This window comes from Callorhinus ursinus, unplaced genomic scaffold, assembly GCF_003265705.2.
Source record: "Callorhinus ursinus isolate GAN/ISIS: 27379988/994484 unplaced genomic scaffold, GSC_fseal_2.0 scaffold22, whole genome shotgun sequence".
Lineage (NCBI taxonomy): Eukaryota > Metazoa > Chordata > Mammalia > Carnivora > Otariidae > Callorhinus > Callorhinus ursinus.
Window position 1 is genome coordinate 15257732 of NW_027397084.1, and position 16946 is coordinate 15274677.

Below are 16946 nucleotides of genomic sequence, written 5' to 3' on the forward strand. Positions count from 1 at the left end.
TACATTAAATGTTTTTCCCCCCCGTGGCTTTTGTGTACCCTGATAATTCCTGGAATGAAACTACTGTGTGAATTGATGGAAAGTTATACTTTGTTTTGTTCCATATGTTTCTGTAAGTTCACCTTTTTGGAAAAGCACTTCACTGATGTGGCATTTGAGGCACCAACACACACACTATACCAGTCTGCATTGGTGGATGTTGCATTCACAGTGTTGCTAGGAATGGGTACAGTATTTACTTGATTATGACTTTTTTTTTTTAAAGATTTTATTTATTTGACAGAGTGAGAGCAGGAACACAAGCAGGGGGAGTGGGAGAGGGAGAAGCAGGCTTCCTGCCAAGCAGGGAACCCGATGTGGGACTTGATCCCAGGACCCTGGGATCATGACTTGAGCTGTAGGCAGTCGCTTAATGACTGAGCCACCCAGGCACCCATGACATTTTTTTTCTTTTTAATATTTACTTATTTGAGAGAGTGTGTGCACGTGAGTGGCGGGGAGGGGTGGTAGGAGAGGGAGAGAGAGTCTCAAGCAGACTGCGCACTAAGTGCAGAGCTGGATGCAGGGCTCAGTCTCACGACCCTGAGATCATGACCTGAGCTGAAACAAGAGTTGGACACTTAACCAACTGAGCCACCCAGGTGCCCCTTGATTATGACATTTAATGCACTATGTGTGATTGTTTATGTATGTTAGTATTATTTTGTTTTAGATTGCTTTTCTGTTTCTTTTATATTTTAGTTATGGAGTTACCGCTTTTTAAAAAACAGACTTCTTACTTCATTAACACTAAAGTAGCTGTCATCCCAGGCATATTGTTTCCATAACTAAGGTTATATCTGGATGTCTTCCTATTATTTGTAAAAAATAATCTTCTAAAACCCTCTATATTGTGTAGTTCCAGTATGCACAACTCTGAGCATAGCACATGGAGATGGTCAAAAGTGGCATCAAAATAATACTTCTTTATAGTCCCTTTCATAAACAGAGTTCAAAACTCTTCATGTATTGTGGATGTAGAGCTTCCCTGTGTCCTAGTGGAACAGGGCAAGCAGACTTCTCAGATGAGGGGAATTAAGACTGGCTCTCTGCTCACAGATCATTTGGTGGGCCTGGGGTGGGACATTCAGTTCTTTCTATTCCCTTTGGAGATATCTTCATAGAACATATAGCGAAGGTGCTTTTTTCCTGAGATTGTGCTGTTCATATAGTGAGGTTTCTGGTCTTTGGATCACTTATGTATAAAAATAATTCCTAGAAATTGTATTATTTATGGCGACTTAAAATAGTCAGACTTGAGGAATGTTAATCATAAGCATTCTAATTTTTAAATTTATTTATATTTTAATGCATGGTGATGATGATGTGTGTAAACAATAGAGGAATTCCAAGCACCAAACCATTGAGAGAACTTTGCCTTTGGACCTAGGGACCTATAAAATTTATATATTAACTTGTCAGTTTACAGGTTCTGAAGATAAACCTGAGGGATGGAATGGGTGGGTTAGGGTGATCTTTTTCTTTTGCTTTGTGGGGGCCCACCAGCTGCTGGAACTCTGTTCTGAGGACTGGTTGGTGATAGAGGGCCTTGGAACCTGCCTTTCTGTTTTTCTAGGAACAGCAGCCCACTTTTCCTTAATGTAGTGTAGTACTCTCTCTTCTTTCCAGCTCGAATACACATAGTTCTGTCATCCTATTTTTCCTAACCACAGCATAACTCCAGCATCACTCCTACTCCTCTGAGATCTTTTCTTTTTTTTTTAAAGATTTTATTTATTTGAGAGAGAGAATGAGATAGAGCATGGGGGGGAGGGTCAGAGGGAGAAGCAGACTCCCCGCCGAGCAGGGAGCCTGATGTGGGACTCGATCCCGGGATTCCAGGATCATGACCTGAGCCGAAGGCAGTTGCTTAACCAACTGAGCCGCCCAGGCACCCAATCTTTTTTTTTTTTTTTTAAAGATTTTATTTTATTTAATTGACAGAGAGAGAACATGAGAGAGGGAACACAAGCAGGGGGAGTGGGAGAGGGAGAAGCAGGCTTCCCGCGGACCAGGGAGCCTGATGCGGGACTCAGTCCCAGGACCCCGGGATCATGACCTGAGCCGAAGGCAGACACTTAACTGACTGAGCCACCCAGGCGCCCTTGGTTGAACATTTTTATGAGGAGGAAGTTTGTAGTTAAATTATGGGGAAGGGGCGCCTGGGTGGCTCAGTCAGTTAAGCGTCTGCCTTCGGCTCAGGTCATGATCCTGGGGTCCTGGGATCGAGCCCCGCATCAGGCTCCCTGCTCAGTGGGAAGCCTGCTTCTCCCTCTCCCTCTGCCTGCTGCTCCCCCTGCTTGTGCTCTCTCACTCTCTCTCTGTCAAATAAATGAGTAAAATCTTAAAAAAAGAAATTATGGGGAAGAGAGGGAGGGGAGGCTAGTGAGATAGGATAAAGGTAGGAAGGAATTGCTGAAACTTTTTGAGGAGTGGACTGACATGTTTTAATTTAGTATGATAAAAGAGAACCACAGTAGCTGAGTGAATAAGGAAGTCCAGAGTTGAGCCCCAAGTTGCGATTTTTTTTTTTTAAGATTTTATTTATTTATTTGACAGACATCAAGAGAGGGAACACAAGCAGGGGGAGTGGGAGAGGGAGAAGCAGGCTTCCCGCGGAGCAGGGAGCCCGATGTTGGGCTCGATCCCAGGACCCTGGGATTATGACCTGAGCTGAAGGCAGACGCTTAACTGACTGAGCCACCCAGGCGCCCTCCAAGTTGAGATTTAAGATTGTCAGGTAATATTGGACACCACTTCATGTATCTTTAAGTGGACCTGCCTACTAGCTGACCATGAAAATGAGTCTATTAAAACCTTAATGAGATTAAAACACTAAGATCCTCAGAGTAAAAATAATTCCTCTTAATTGTGGTTGTTTCACATATCTACAGATTTGGTGAAATGGCACGGAACTGTACACATGCATTGTACCAAACGTCATTTGTCCTGGTTTAGGTTTTGTACTCTAGTTATGTAAGGTATAACCATTGAGGGACCCTGGGTGAAGGGTAAAAGGGAACTCTCTATACTGTTTTTGCAACTTGTGGGTCTATAATTATTTTAAAATAAAAAGTTAAAAAAAATTAAAGAAAAAAAGATTACCAGGTAGTAGAATGTTGAGACTTACGGCAGAGTTCTGTTGAGATGTTGCCAGTTTCTGTGTTAACAAGGAAAATTTGTTGAGTGAATGACCAAATGAAGGACTGAATGAGGGTCTGAATTATGGAAGTGACTGTGGCGATGGAAAGAGGTGGGCCAACATGGTAGATGGGGAAGGAGCCTGAAGATTTGATGACTTAGTGGAAGCTATTTGGTAGATAAAGAACAGTGTATTAGTAATGGTAGGGAATACAGAAATAGGAGTATGTTTTTGGGATAGGATGGTATATTTGGTTGTGAATATACTGCTTATGAGTGCTGGGTAGGCCAGTGGAGATAGGCGGTGGACAGTTCAACATTATTAGGCTGCGTTCAAGAGGTCATGGTTGAAAGTATGTAATCAAAATACATATGTAACAGTAGTATTTGAATCTGTGGAAAAGACGATTGCTAAGGGAGAGTGTATGAGTGAGAAAATGTGGGAAAATTAATCTCATAATGGATTTTTTATGACCCTGGGTAAGTTACCTAACCTTTCAATGCCTCATTTTCTTCTACAATAAGATAGAGAACATCATAGTATATTCCTTATAGAATTGTGAAACTGAAGGAAATAATCTGTGTAAATTGCATAGTGCTTGACAAATTGTAAACACTAAAGGTTAGCCATTTTATTATTTAGTAAACATTTTGGTTATGCATATGAAAACAGCAGACTCTAACTCTAGAAGTTATATTGAATGTTTAAAATTAAACAAGTGATTTTTATTAGTGGTGATATTTTTTATTTCTCAGATTAGAACTTTTTGGTGTTTGAAGGTCTGATTAGTTATAATCTTGGAACTAATCCTTGTGGTTAATTACTTTAAGGCATTTTTATAGAAACGTGTCATTTTTTTTGGACTGTTAATACCTCTGTGACGCAAACTTTTTGGTACAACACTTTTACCTTCACTTTACTCTTGTTTCTTAATTATATAATTCCTTCACCTTTTGGGACTTGGAGATAAACTCTTGGTTGAATATATAATATTTTTGTTTAATTAGGTTGAGAGTAGGGTAGATGAGGGATGATGATATTAAAACTGAATCTAGTACTGGACAAGTTTCTTCCAATGAGGATGGGATACAAGGAACCCCATTATATTTGGCTTCTGTTTCTTTTCTCTGTGACAGGATTATTATGCTCTAGAAGTGTCATTTGGGGGAGCCAAAGCACTGTACTTTAACTTCCAATGGTCCGATCAGTGCAGAAGGGAAAAAAGTAGTGAAATGAATTGAAGTTCATGCTTTGCAGGTGTTTATATGTCATTTCCTTCTGCTTAATAGTAAAAGGCTAGTGGGGTTTGTTAAATAGCAAATGAATTAAGACTAAAGGTTGGGCATATATATTCCTAGAGTTTTAACTTTTTACATTTGCCTTTTAGTTGCCCTATTGATACTTCAAGGGTTAAGAGAAATAAGTTTTTTTTTGGCTGGATATATATCATATCACTTCAGAGCTGTAGTTGCTTGCTCCAAATTAGGCTGTTGATGTTGTGTCTGAGACCACTATGAAATGGTAAAAGAGCAGTCTTTGGAATGTAGGCTTGATTTTTTTTCCAGTCAATGAACCGACTAATATTTTCGGAGTGCCTATAGATGCAAAACACTAAATTATATTAAAAATATTGCCACTTGAGTAAGTCCTTAAACAATTTTGGTACTGTTTGGTTGATTAGTGTACATCACCGCTATCGTTTGGGCTCTCCAAATACAGGTTGTTCAGGAATGCAGTAGGATCTGCATATAAATAGATTGGAATTTGGATTTGGAAAGGACAGCTTGTTTATTCTGTGTCAGTTTTCATTTGGTATGTTGTATATTCTTTAAAATGAATTAGAATTTGAGTGTTCCTTTTTAATATAAGCTTGACATGATTATTTTTCTTTGTATTTATCACTCCTTTTGACACACAAGCACATGTGCGTGCACACACACAAAAGAAGAGCTACAGTTTGGGTAGTATTCATAGCAGGATAAAGGTCATGTATTTGAAGTTTTTAGTAGGTTGCTATCTTTAGTCATGAGAAAAGTCTGCTTTCAAATTTCACTGCTTCTTTTTGGTAAGAGGATTAGTTCTAGAACAGAGGGGCTATTTCCAAGACCATGTCTTCATCAGAAGCTGGAGTTTAATATATGTTAGAAAAGATACACGCTTCCTCCACCATCTCTTAAGCTCTTGCTATTTATTACATGACTTGTTTATCAAATCCTGTAAATTGGTACCTTTGGTAGCTAATGGGGTGTTTTGGTCAGTTAAGAGTGGAGATACTTTATTTTTTTTATTTTTTATCTTTTTAAATTTTATTATGTTAGTCACCATACATTACATCATTAGTTTTTGATGTAGTGATCCACGATCCATTGTTTTCGTATAACACCCAGTGCTCCATGCAGTATGTGCCCTCCTTAATACCCATCCCTGGGCTAACCAGTCCCCCCCTCCCCCCCTCCCCTCTAAAACCCTGTTTGTCTCTCAGGGTCCATAGTCTCTCATGGTTCATCTCTCCCTCCAATTCTTCCCCGTCATTTTTCCCTTCCTTCTCCTAATGTCCTCCTTGCTGTTCCTTATGTTCCACAAATAAGTGAAACCATGTGATAATGGACTTTCTCTGCTTGCCTTATTTCACGTAGCATAATCTCCTCCAGTCCCACCCATGTTGATGTAAAAGTTTGATACTCATCCTTTCTGATGGCTGAGTAATATTCCATTGTATATATGGACCACATCTTCTTTATCCATTCATCTGTTGAAGGGCATCTTGGCTCTTTCCAGTTTGGCTATTGGGGTGCATATGGCCCTTCTTTTCACTACATCTGTGTCTTTGGGGTAAATACCCAGAAGTGCAATTGCTGGGTCATAGGGTAACTATTTTTAAATTTTTTTAAATTTTATTTTATTTGTTTTTTTAAGATTTTTATTTATCAGAGAGAGAGAGAGAGAGAGAGACAGAGGCAGGCAGAGGGAGAAGCAGGCTCCTTGCTCAGCAAGGAGCCCGATGTGGGACTCGATCCCAGGACCCTGGGTTCATGACCTGAGCTGAAGGCAGACGCTTAACCGACTTAGCCACCCAGGTGTCCCTCTATTTTTAAATTTTTGAGGAACCTCCACACTGTTTTCCAAAGTGGCTGTACCGGTTTGCATTCCCACCAACAGTGTAAGAGGGTTCCCCTTTCTCCACAACCTCTCCAACATTTGTTGTTTCTTCCCTGTCCATTTTTGGCATTCTAACTGGTGTAAGGTGGTATCTCAATGTGGTTTTGATTTGAAGAGTGGAGATACTTAACAAAAGAAAAAAAGTCAGCATCACTGTGTGTGAGAGAATGTATTGCCTGTAGATAAAAGTAATGGCTTATCTTGTTTTTTTGTGATGGCCCCTTTGCTACTTTATTGTCTTGTGGTCTCTTTTTAACAAAGAAAATTGACAAGTTACTTACCTTTTTATGAGTGCTTTTCTTGAAAACTGTATGATTGAATGTTTAGTGAAATTAACCTTCTGTAGTACTGAATGGCAGCAGAGAGATGCTTGCTTCTTCCTTCCTTCCTTCCTTCTTAAAAAATGCTGTTTGAATATAGTTTGGGTGAGTTGACCTCTGAGGTAGTTGATGAAGAAAGTTGAAATGAAAAATTTTTTTCTCTTCTGAGTATTGTGTTAATTTGCCCCAAATGACATAATTAGCTTAAGTGTTGTGAAGTGTTAGGTTTTAGCCAACTAAGCTGAATTTAATTTGTATCTCTTTATTTTTACTGTAGATGGGGTAAAATTTGATAATAAAGATTTAAAGGAATATCTAACTGATAAATTCACCCTATTTCACCTTCTTAAACCTAAGCAGCATAATTTGGCTAAATTATGCAAAATGCTAATTAAAGGGTTTAATTTGCTAATCATCTCAGTTTGATTAGAGGCAGATGCTGATTATCTGCACAAGTCTAAATGGACCTTTCAGAGATGGCTTTCATTATTTAAAATCAACTTGTCAAACTAATTAAGACATAAATTTAAGGAATAACAAATACCAGTAGTTATCTGTAGACTTTCAGTATAATGCAAGGCTGGGTAATTCACAAATGCTGTGCATCAGAGACTTGGTATATACAGTGTCAGTAGGCATTTCAGTATTTTCAAAGTTTAAGAGTTGAACTTTGGCTTTTTTACTGAACTCATTAGATTGTCTGGTCATACCTTTGTTGGTCCTTTGGGTCTCTGATATTTTTCCTGGCTCTTTTTTCCTTCTTCTAGGAAGGAAAAGGACACTGCAAGGGAGCCAAGACAATCCTGTGCGTGTACATTTAAACCATACATGGAAATAGGCAGGTGTATCATAGATAGGTATGCTAGGTTCCTCAGAGGTGGCCGAAACTTTCTCTTACAAATCTGAGAGATGTGGTAGGAAACTGTTAACAGGCATGGGTCAGTGTTAATGCCAGGATGCGGCGGGTGGGGGGGGCATCTTAGTTCAATAACTGAGGAAGAATTTGGATCCATGCTCCTAGCCTTTTATTCTTCCTGGCTTGTCTTTTTCTCAGGGTGTGCAAAGATGTAAAACTATTTACAGTTCAGTTAAGTGTCTGTGGCTGATTTAGGGTTAAGAGTGGAGAAACCAAGGCAGACACTCTTCTGTGTAACAGAAAATGCTTGGGGTTTTTCATTGCAGACTTAGGGTGTTAGGATAGAGGATCTGAGGTATATAATACAATCCTGCTTTGACCTGTACCAAGGTCAAAGGTAGTAGGGCGAGGTAGCATGATGTCTAAGTGGGGATAATCTATATGTCATATGGCCTAGGGGTAGAATGCACAGGTTCTGGTGCCATACTACCTGGAGTTGAATACTGGTGCTGCCACTTAGTAGTTTGTTTTTTTTTTTTCCCTCCAATCTGGTTTTCTCATCTGAAAAAATAGAAAATATAATACGGGGCGCCTGGGTGGCTCAGTTGTTAAGCATCTGCCTTCGGTTTGCGTCATGATCCCAGGGTCCTGGAATCGAGCCCCACATCAGGCTCCCTGCTCTGTGGGAGGCCTGCTTCTCCCTCTTCCACTCCCCCTGCTTGTGTTCTCTCTCTTGCTTTCTCTCTCTCTCTGTCAAATAAATAAAATCTTTAAAAAAAAAAAGAAAATATAATAATACTATCTCATAAGGTTAGGCAGCTTCAATAAAGTTTATACATGTTAAGGTATTTAGAACACTGCTTGGCAGATAGTAAGCATATACTAAATTTTAACTATTATTTTTATTTGTTACTTTCTAGCTTCTTTGTGAGATTTGCAAAACATGGTGTACATAGAGAACATTGGGTTCTTTCCCCTAATGTCCCTTTGAGTCATTTAAAAATGATTGCTACATGCACCAAAACCCATAAAATACCTAGGAATAAACCTAACCAAAGAGGTAAAAGATTGGTACTCTGAAAACTATAGAACGCTTATGAAAGAAATTGAGGAAGACACAAAGAAATGGAAAAACGTTCCATGCTCATGGATTGGAAGAACAAATTTTATTAAAATGTCTGTACTACCCAAAGCAATCTACATATTCAGTGCAATCCTTATCAAAATACCACCAGTATTTTTCACAGAGCTGGAACAAACAGTCCTAAAATTTGTATGGAACCAGAAAAGATCCTGAATAGCCAAAGGAAGGTTGAAAAAGAAAACCAAAGCTGGAGGCATCGCAATTCCGAACTTCAATCTGTATTCCAGGGCTGTAATTATCAAGATAGTATGGTACTAGCACAAAAACAGACATGTAGATCAATGGAACAGAACAGAGAACCTGGAAATGGACCCTTAACTATATGGTCAACAATCTTCAACAAAGCAGGAAAGAATATCCAATGGAAAAAAGACAGCCTCTTCAACAAATGGTGCTGGGAAAATTGGACAGCCACATGTAGGACAATAAAACTGGGCCACTTCCTTACACCATACAGAAAATAAATTTAAAATGGATGAAAGACCTAAATGTGAGACAGGAATCCATCAAAATCCTAGAGGAGAACCACAGGCAGCAACCTCTTTGACCTCAGCCGTAGCAACCTCTTCCTCGACACGTCTCTGAAGGCAAGGGAAACAAGGGCAAAAACTGAACTATTGGGACCTCAAAAAGATAAAAAGATTCTGCACAGCGAAGGAAACAATCAACAAAACCAAAAGGCCACTAATGGAATGGGAGAAGATACTTACAAATGACATATTGTATTGGAGAAAGGGCTTTCCAAAATGTATAAAGATCTTATTAAACTCAACACCAAAAAATAAATAATCCGGTTAAGAAATGGGCAGAAGACATGAACGGACATTTTTCCACAGAAGATCTACAGATGGCTAACAGATGCATGAAAAGATGCTCAATATCACTTATCATCAGGGAAATACAAATCAAAACCACATCAAGATACCACCTCACACCTGTCAGAATGGCTAAAATTAACAAGTTAGGGAACAACAGTTGTTGGTGAAGATGTGCAGAAAGGGGAACCTTCTTACACTATTGATGGGAATGCAAGCTGGTGCAGCCACTCTGGAAAACAGTATGGAGGTTCCTCAAAAAGTTAAAAATAGAGCTACCCTATAGACCCAGCAGTTGCACTACTAGGTATTCATAAGTGATTCGAAGGGGCACGTGTACCACAGTGTTGGTAACAGCAGCAATATATCAACAATAGCCAAACTATGGAAAGAGCCCAAATGACCATCGACTGATGAATGGCTAAAGAAGATGTGGTGTATATACACACAATGGAATATTACTCAGCCATCAAAAAGAATGAAATCTTGCCGTCTGCCAACAATGTGGATGGGACTGGAGTGTATTATGCTAAGCAAAAGTCAGTCAGTCAGAGAAAGACAAATACCATATGATTTCACTCATGATGTGGGATTTAAGAAACAAAACAGATGAACATAGGGGAAGGGAAGGAAAAATAAAATAAAATAAAAACAGAGAGGGAGGCAAACCATAAGAGACTCTTGCCTATAGAGAACAAACAGAGTTGCTGGAGGAAAGGGGGAGCGGGGGATGGGCATTAAGAAGGGCACTTGTGATGAGCAGTGGATGTTGTATGTCAGTGATGAATCACTAAATTCTACTCCTGAAACTAATATCACACTATGTGTTAACTAATGTGAATTTAAATAAAATCTTGGAAGAAAAAAAATGATTGCTATACGTACATACATAATAAAAAATTATAAGAACCTCAGTTGTGTAAGATAAGCTAATAAAATTTCGAATACTGGAGTTTTATTAAAATGAGTAAGTGCAGATTTTGGTCTGATTCTTTTTATGTAGTGCGAGTGGTTTAGGGGTGTGTAGCGGTAGTTCTAGACTGACAACTGGACAGTCCTTGATCATGCGTTATTTTCTGTCTCCCAGAAGATTAAAACACCTTATTGTGTAATAGGTTAAAGGGTAATAGAATGCTGTGGGTTTTGTAACTGCTTAGACCAATAGAATTTGGTGGAAGTGACACTGTATCAGTTTCTGGGTGCAGACTTTAAGAAACTGGCAGCTTCCACTTCCTCTGTCAGACATACTTTCTTTGGGAATCCTGAGATGTCATGTAAGAAGTCTGACTAGAGTTGCTGAGATCTGCTTGCTGGAGACGTCTGTTCTGAAGCCTGGCATAAACTAGCAACTGCCATACTGGAGAGGCCATGTCTCAGCACTCCTCGACATTCCCAGTGGAGCCCAGCTGTTTAGCCATCTCTACCATGGTGCCAGACATGTGAGTGAAGCCATCTTGGACTCTTCAGTCTTTTCATCAGCTCAAGACCCCAAGTGACGTCATTTGATGCCACATGGAACAGAGGAATTGTATCCTTTCTGAATTTCTGACCAACAAAATTGGGAGAAAATAAAATGGTTGTTGCTTTAAGCCGCTAAGTTTTAGGGATAATTTATTATGCAGTGATATGTAACTGGAAGTGTTAGCTAAGCTAGAGCTTCTGACTTCTTAAATTTGAACAGAAGCCGAAACAGTGTACCCTAAATACTCTAAAACAACTCTACCATGATTTGGAAAGACTATGAAACGTAATGAAAATTATGTAACTCAGAACTATGGTTAATAGTATGGAAAATGAAATTCTGATCATTAGGTAAGTAGATAAGGTAACTCGGAGTTCAGATTACTCAGAAGGGAGAGAAATGGGAACATTCTTGATTAAATGCTTTCCACTTTTCAGAAGTTTGGTGAAGCTGCTTCAACAGAGTTAGCTGACAAGTTTATGGCTTTTTAATTTTGAAGAGAATCTTGCTGCATTTCTGAATCTTGCCAGGAGTCTGAGAATCCTTTGAGGTCTTCTTGATTTTCAGAGACCTTTTTATGTTTCAGGACCTGGGAAAGAGTGGTAATAAGGTATAAGGTAGTTGATGTTTTTAAATAGTATTCTTACCCTCTCATGAGTTTACCGAAATTTAGAGTGGTCCAAATTAATGACTTCATTTCAGAGTAGAGATTGTGGATAGTCTTTTTGCTTGCTACACTCAATTCAGCCAAGAGATGGTGAACTAAGAGATATGGTTAGGGCTCTTTGTAGGTGCTATGGGGGATTTAAAGCACTTTCTTAAATAGAAAGGGTTATAAATACGTGAGTGAAAGCAGTCATAAGTTATACAGGCTCCTTGATTTTTGTGTGCTGTTTTGAAACGGTTGCAGATTTCTATTTTCTTTTTAATTTACAGCATTTAATGGTTTGTATTGGTTCTCAGTATGTGGAGTTTGGATTATGGATTAAGGGAGAAATTTTAATTCATATGGAAAATCTTGGAAATGATCTCTTACTGAAAAACTGAAAATGGATTAAAATACTTATAAGTCCAGGGAAGCAGGAGACTAGAGGCCTCATAAAACCTTTTTGTGTTGGCAGATACATTACTGCTATTATAACACTTTGCTTAAGGAACAGGAGAATCAGGGATAAATGTAGTACACACACACACCTGTTTGAATTTGCTGCTTAGCTTTCTGGATTCCTTAAGCTGTATCACTTTTGGGTTGTAATGATCTTCCTGGAGGCAAGAAACAAAGTGAACAAGATGATTCTCATATATGTGTCCCGAGGCTGCTGTTATTTATTTCTACAAAATAGAAATAATAATTTTGTCTTTTTTCTTTTTTGGTAACTCAAAGTTAACAGTAGCAAGGAAGATACAGATAAGGAACCAAGTGACTGGTATTTTAAGAGATCAGTGTCAGGATCATTACAGAGAACATAATGGCTCTAGAATGTATGAATTCAGTGTTTTCTCTTTTTGCAATTTTGAGCACATCGAATGAAAATGGCCACACTTAGGTTGGGTAGGAGTTTAGCTTTGGAAGGAGAAGCTCTTATACTACAATATGGATAAAATACATAACTACTGTATTACAAGAATGAGGGCTGTTATGGGGAGGGTCACATGATTATCTGTTCTTCAAGGCAGAAATGAGCTCTTTTTTCCCTATTTCTGATGTTAGAGGAGTAGAAGGAGAGCTGTGATTTGATGGCGTATAGCGGAGTGGCCTCTGTGTAGTGCAGCTAGTGCTGCTTCCCCTTACGTCTGGTGTTGGCAGCGCTTGAGAACCGGATGTCCCTGAATAACACCAGCCCTTCTTGGTGGTATCATGGCTGCTTCCTGTATTTGAATCCATATTTTAAGTGCAGGTGAAACACGTGAATGTTTTAGAAATGGAATTAGAGATAGCACTGTAAGTTGAAGTAGGAGTATAAGCAAGGGAAGGAAGCTCTTGATGGACTTTGATGTATGACAGATGGATGAGTAGCCTCTTCCTTGATGGAGGGTAAATGTACAAGATGGTGGGGAACACTTGTCTAAATCCCTGTCAGTGTCAGGAAGTGGCTTGGAGGGACTTGAATCTACCTGCCTCTTCCCTACTAAGGTACCCAAATTAACACACAATTTATAGAAAGTGTGCTTGCTATGCAAATGTGTCTTTAAGCTAAGTCCCTAGCTACCAGAATTCTACTCCCAGGTATATATGACATAGAAAATCTGGAGCTACTGATGTCCTTCATAGTACTTTATACTTAATATTTGATAATGCTTTATGTATATCCAGGATTATGTTCTGCATTATGGAGGATTTATAACATTTGTAGTTTGAGAGAGTAGAAAGAGACTGTTTTCATGAAACAGAGAACAAGGCAAAATAATCACATGCCAGAATATTTGATATAGTCTCTAAGAGTTATGAAAAAGTAAAGAGGATATTGCTACAGACTGGATTAATCTAGGAAGGCATCATTGAGCTGACAGTATTTGAACTGAATCTTAAAAGATAAGGCAGAAAGGGGGTAGCAGAGCTATTCTGGTGGGTGGGATATTGTGCCAACTACACCATCAAATGTTTGACTAATTTTCTGAGGAACTGAAAATGTTGAACTGGGTCAACAGATAGGAAACCTTTGTCAAAGCCATAAAACTGCTTTCTAGTATTTTCAGTTGCAAACCTATGTATTTAAACGTCTCTTGGAATAAATCCTCCTCTCTCTTTACCCCAGGCACAAACAATAGCTAGTATTCTCACTGTTTGAATTTCAAATAATATAATGGAAATGTAAATTTAGTAATCAGACTTGATTTCCCATGGCCTATAAGAGAAAATGATAACAAATCAATTTCTTTTTTTGACTTTATTTTTCTGTGCTCTTGTTTCATTCTCCATTTACTTGGATAAACATAGATGCATCATTGGTCCATATTGACTTTTTATTTTTTTTTAAGTTTTTTTATTTATTTAAGTAATCTCTACACCAAACATGGAGCTCGAACTCACAACCCCAAGATCAAGAGTCGAATGCTCTTCTGACTGAGCCAGCCAGGCACCCTGAGTCCAAACTGACTCTTAAGCAAGTTTCAACCTTTCCTCCCCAGCCAAGTAAAGGCATATTTTTGTAATCTGCTGTTAGCTGCTTAACTTGGAAAGCTTCAGTTTACACCATATCTTTCATGAATTAGAGTTTGGCTGCCTCTCTTCCATTCATCTTGAAAAAATGTCCAAAGTGCTATGTAGTTTAAAAATTTAGAACCAAGTAAAGTTGAACAATTTCCTACTGGGCTACATTGTCAAAATGGGAAAGGAAAATTACTTTCTTTTGTTTTTTTGGAAGACATTTGCCAGTTGGAGCCTCAACAAAGATTGAGTTTGGGAGGCCCTTAATTGTGCATCAAAAGGTTATTGCAGGAGATAACATAAGGGAGATGTCATAAAGAAGAAAATTTGAAGCTCGGTAATAGAAAGCTGTGTGAAGAAATAGGCATTCTGCCAATTAACTGGGTGCTTGAAATAAATAGTTCGGAATTAAAGAAACAGTTGCAAATTTCAAAGATTTGATTAACTTAGTTCATAGGGAAACGGGAATGGGGAACAAACTTCCGGTTGTAGTAGTTTTAAAGCAGACTTACTATTCATTGCAGTTTTGCTCCAAAATGTTTAGTTTTTATAAAGTTTAATAATGTAAAATCAGAAGAATTGTTAATCTGATATTTTATGTTAAGTCGAAATAAAATTCCAAGTATATTTGGGTGAAATGAATTATGATCATAGGAGTTCAGTCTTGAACTGTTGACTGTCTCAGCCGTTAGTAAATATTTCCGAAACTGGGCATAGAGTGATTATGAGTGTGTGTAGGAAGGATATCCAACAAAGCATATAAATGGTATCTGACCCTTGGGTCTTCTTATCTGTTGAGTAATCATGACACAATTATATAAATAACCAATTAATAATAAAAAAACATTTGTGTGTATCAGGGAGATGTACAGGAGAACATTAAATGTTCATCTTTCCATAAATGTCCAGCTCTTTGTATGTTGCATTAGTTTGAGGTGAAGTACATTTCTTTAAGGTTTTATTGCTACACTTCTTTTACCTTTTAGGCATTGTCACACAAACCAAAAAGCAAGAAAGGAGATTGCATTCTTTACTGAAAGGTATTTTTGCTGGATGTAGAATTTTAGGTTGGCAGGTTCTTTCTTTTTTCTTGCAAGATTTTATTTTTAAGTAATCTCTACACCCAATGTGGGGCTCCATCTTACAACTCTGAGATAGAGTCGCATGTTCTACTGACTTAGCCAGACGGCCTTTTTTTATCTTTAAAGATTTTAAGGTAGGTACTTTTAACATGTTTAATATATAGAATTCTTCTGTCTTCTGGCTTCCATTTTTGCTATTGAGAAGTCTAGCTGTAGCTCCCTTGAGAATAAGATAGTCACCCTCCTATCGTGATAGCCCACACTGAGATACCATGGATCTATATGGGGGCCGGGATCGCTATGAGGACTGAAGCAGCAGAGATTATGACAGAGAGTATGATTCCAGGATAGGCAGTAGCAGGAGAGCATTTGGTAGTGGGTACTGTACGGATGACGACTACAGAGGAGGCGGGGACTGCTATGAAGATGGATATGACAGATGAGATGATCGGTCATGGAGCTCCAGAGACGATTACTCTCAGGATAATTACAGGCATGATGATAGAGGTCTCCTCCCCTCTCCCCTCCCTCCAAAAAAAACCCAAACTGAATGTAAAGCCTTGGAGTACTCCTAAGGAAGATGATTACCCTTCTAGCACCTCCCAGTCCACCTGAGCAGTCTCTATCTTTGGAGGGGGAAAGCCTGTTGACACAGCTGCTAAAGACTGAGAAGTAGAAGAGCGGCTGCAGGAGGAGCGGGAGAAACTGAAGGGCCAGCTGGGTGAGCCAAAACAGTGGCCTTGGGGGAGACACCCAAGCTGGTGAAGTGAAGAAATTCAGGAACAGAACGGTCCTGGACAGGAAGTGAGCCATCACAGACTGGACCTCAGCCACAGCTGGGAGAAATGCAGGAAAGAGAGAGAGGGAGAAGTCTCTAGAAAATGAAACAATAAGGAGGAAGATGTCCCTCTCCAACTTCTAAGCCTCCCAAACCTCAACAGCCTCTAAAGGTAATGCCAGTCCTTCCACCAAAGGAGAGTGCTTGGGTGACGCGAAGTCCTAATCCTCCTGCTCCATCTCAAAGTTCAGACACAGAGCAGTAATTCCCACAAGCAGTGGGGGGAAAGTAGTTCCGGATCAATCATCTGAGGAAGGAACAGCAAGGAAAGATGAAAATAAAGTAGATGGGCTGAGTGTCCCAAAGGGCCAAAGTGGGAGCTCCAGCTGCGGTCCAGGAAATGGAGAGAACAAAGACAACTGGAAGGAGTCAGACAGGAAAGATGGCAAAATGGATCGGGACTGCTGATCTGTACCAGCCAGAGACCTGAAGAAAATCCGTCTTCCAAGTTAAGTTCTGTAAGAGTTATGCTGCTCTCTCGGTTGGGGGTGAAGATGAGAATGGGGGAGAAGATTATACCAAGTAGATCTCTGCATTCTGTGCTTTCTCCGGGTCTCTTCACCCTGGAATATTCGAGAGCAAATCAAACCTCTCTCCAGACAAGACGATAAAACTCACCATCTCCTCAAGACCTTTCTTTGAAAAAAAACGAAAACAAAAAAACCCGAATGAAATCTCTTTTGCACACTGCTGCAGCCTTTAAAATATTGAAATAACTGGAGAATCACCAGTGTAGCCAGAGAGAAAGAGACGTACAGCTTTTCGTGGAAAAGTTGTGCATTTTTATGACACATGCAGTTGCCTGTGTGATTAGTGCTGGGGAGGGGGTGGGGAGGCCTCCATTTAGTAAAATGGCAGTGACATGATACAGTGTCTGGAATCCGGTTGGGCAGTAGGGCAGGCTTAAGGAAGAGTGTGAGATTTCTTTTTATTTTTTATTT

At 39.3% G+C, this 16946-nt stretch overlaps 1 protein-coding gene and 1 pseudogene across 2 annotated transcripts in view; both read left to right on the forward strand.

Moving 5' to 3' along the window:
* PRIM2 (DNA primase subunit 2) overlaps positions 1-16946 on the forward strand; it is a 319663-nt gene that overhangs the window by 40343 nt on the left and 262374 nt on the right. The gene's annotated exons all lie outside the window — the stretch shown is intronic.
* LOC112837776 (eukaryotic translation initiation factor 4B pseudogene) lies at positions 14553-16744 on the forward strand (annotated as a pseudogene).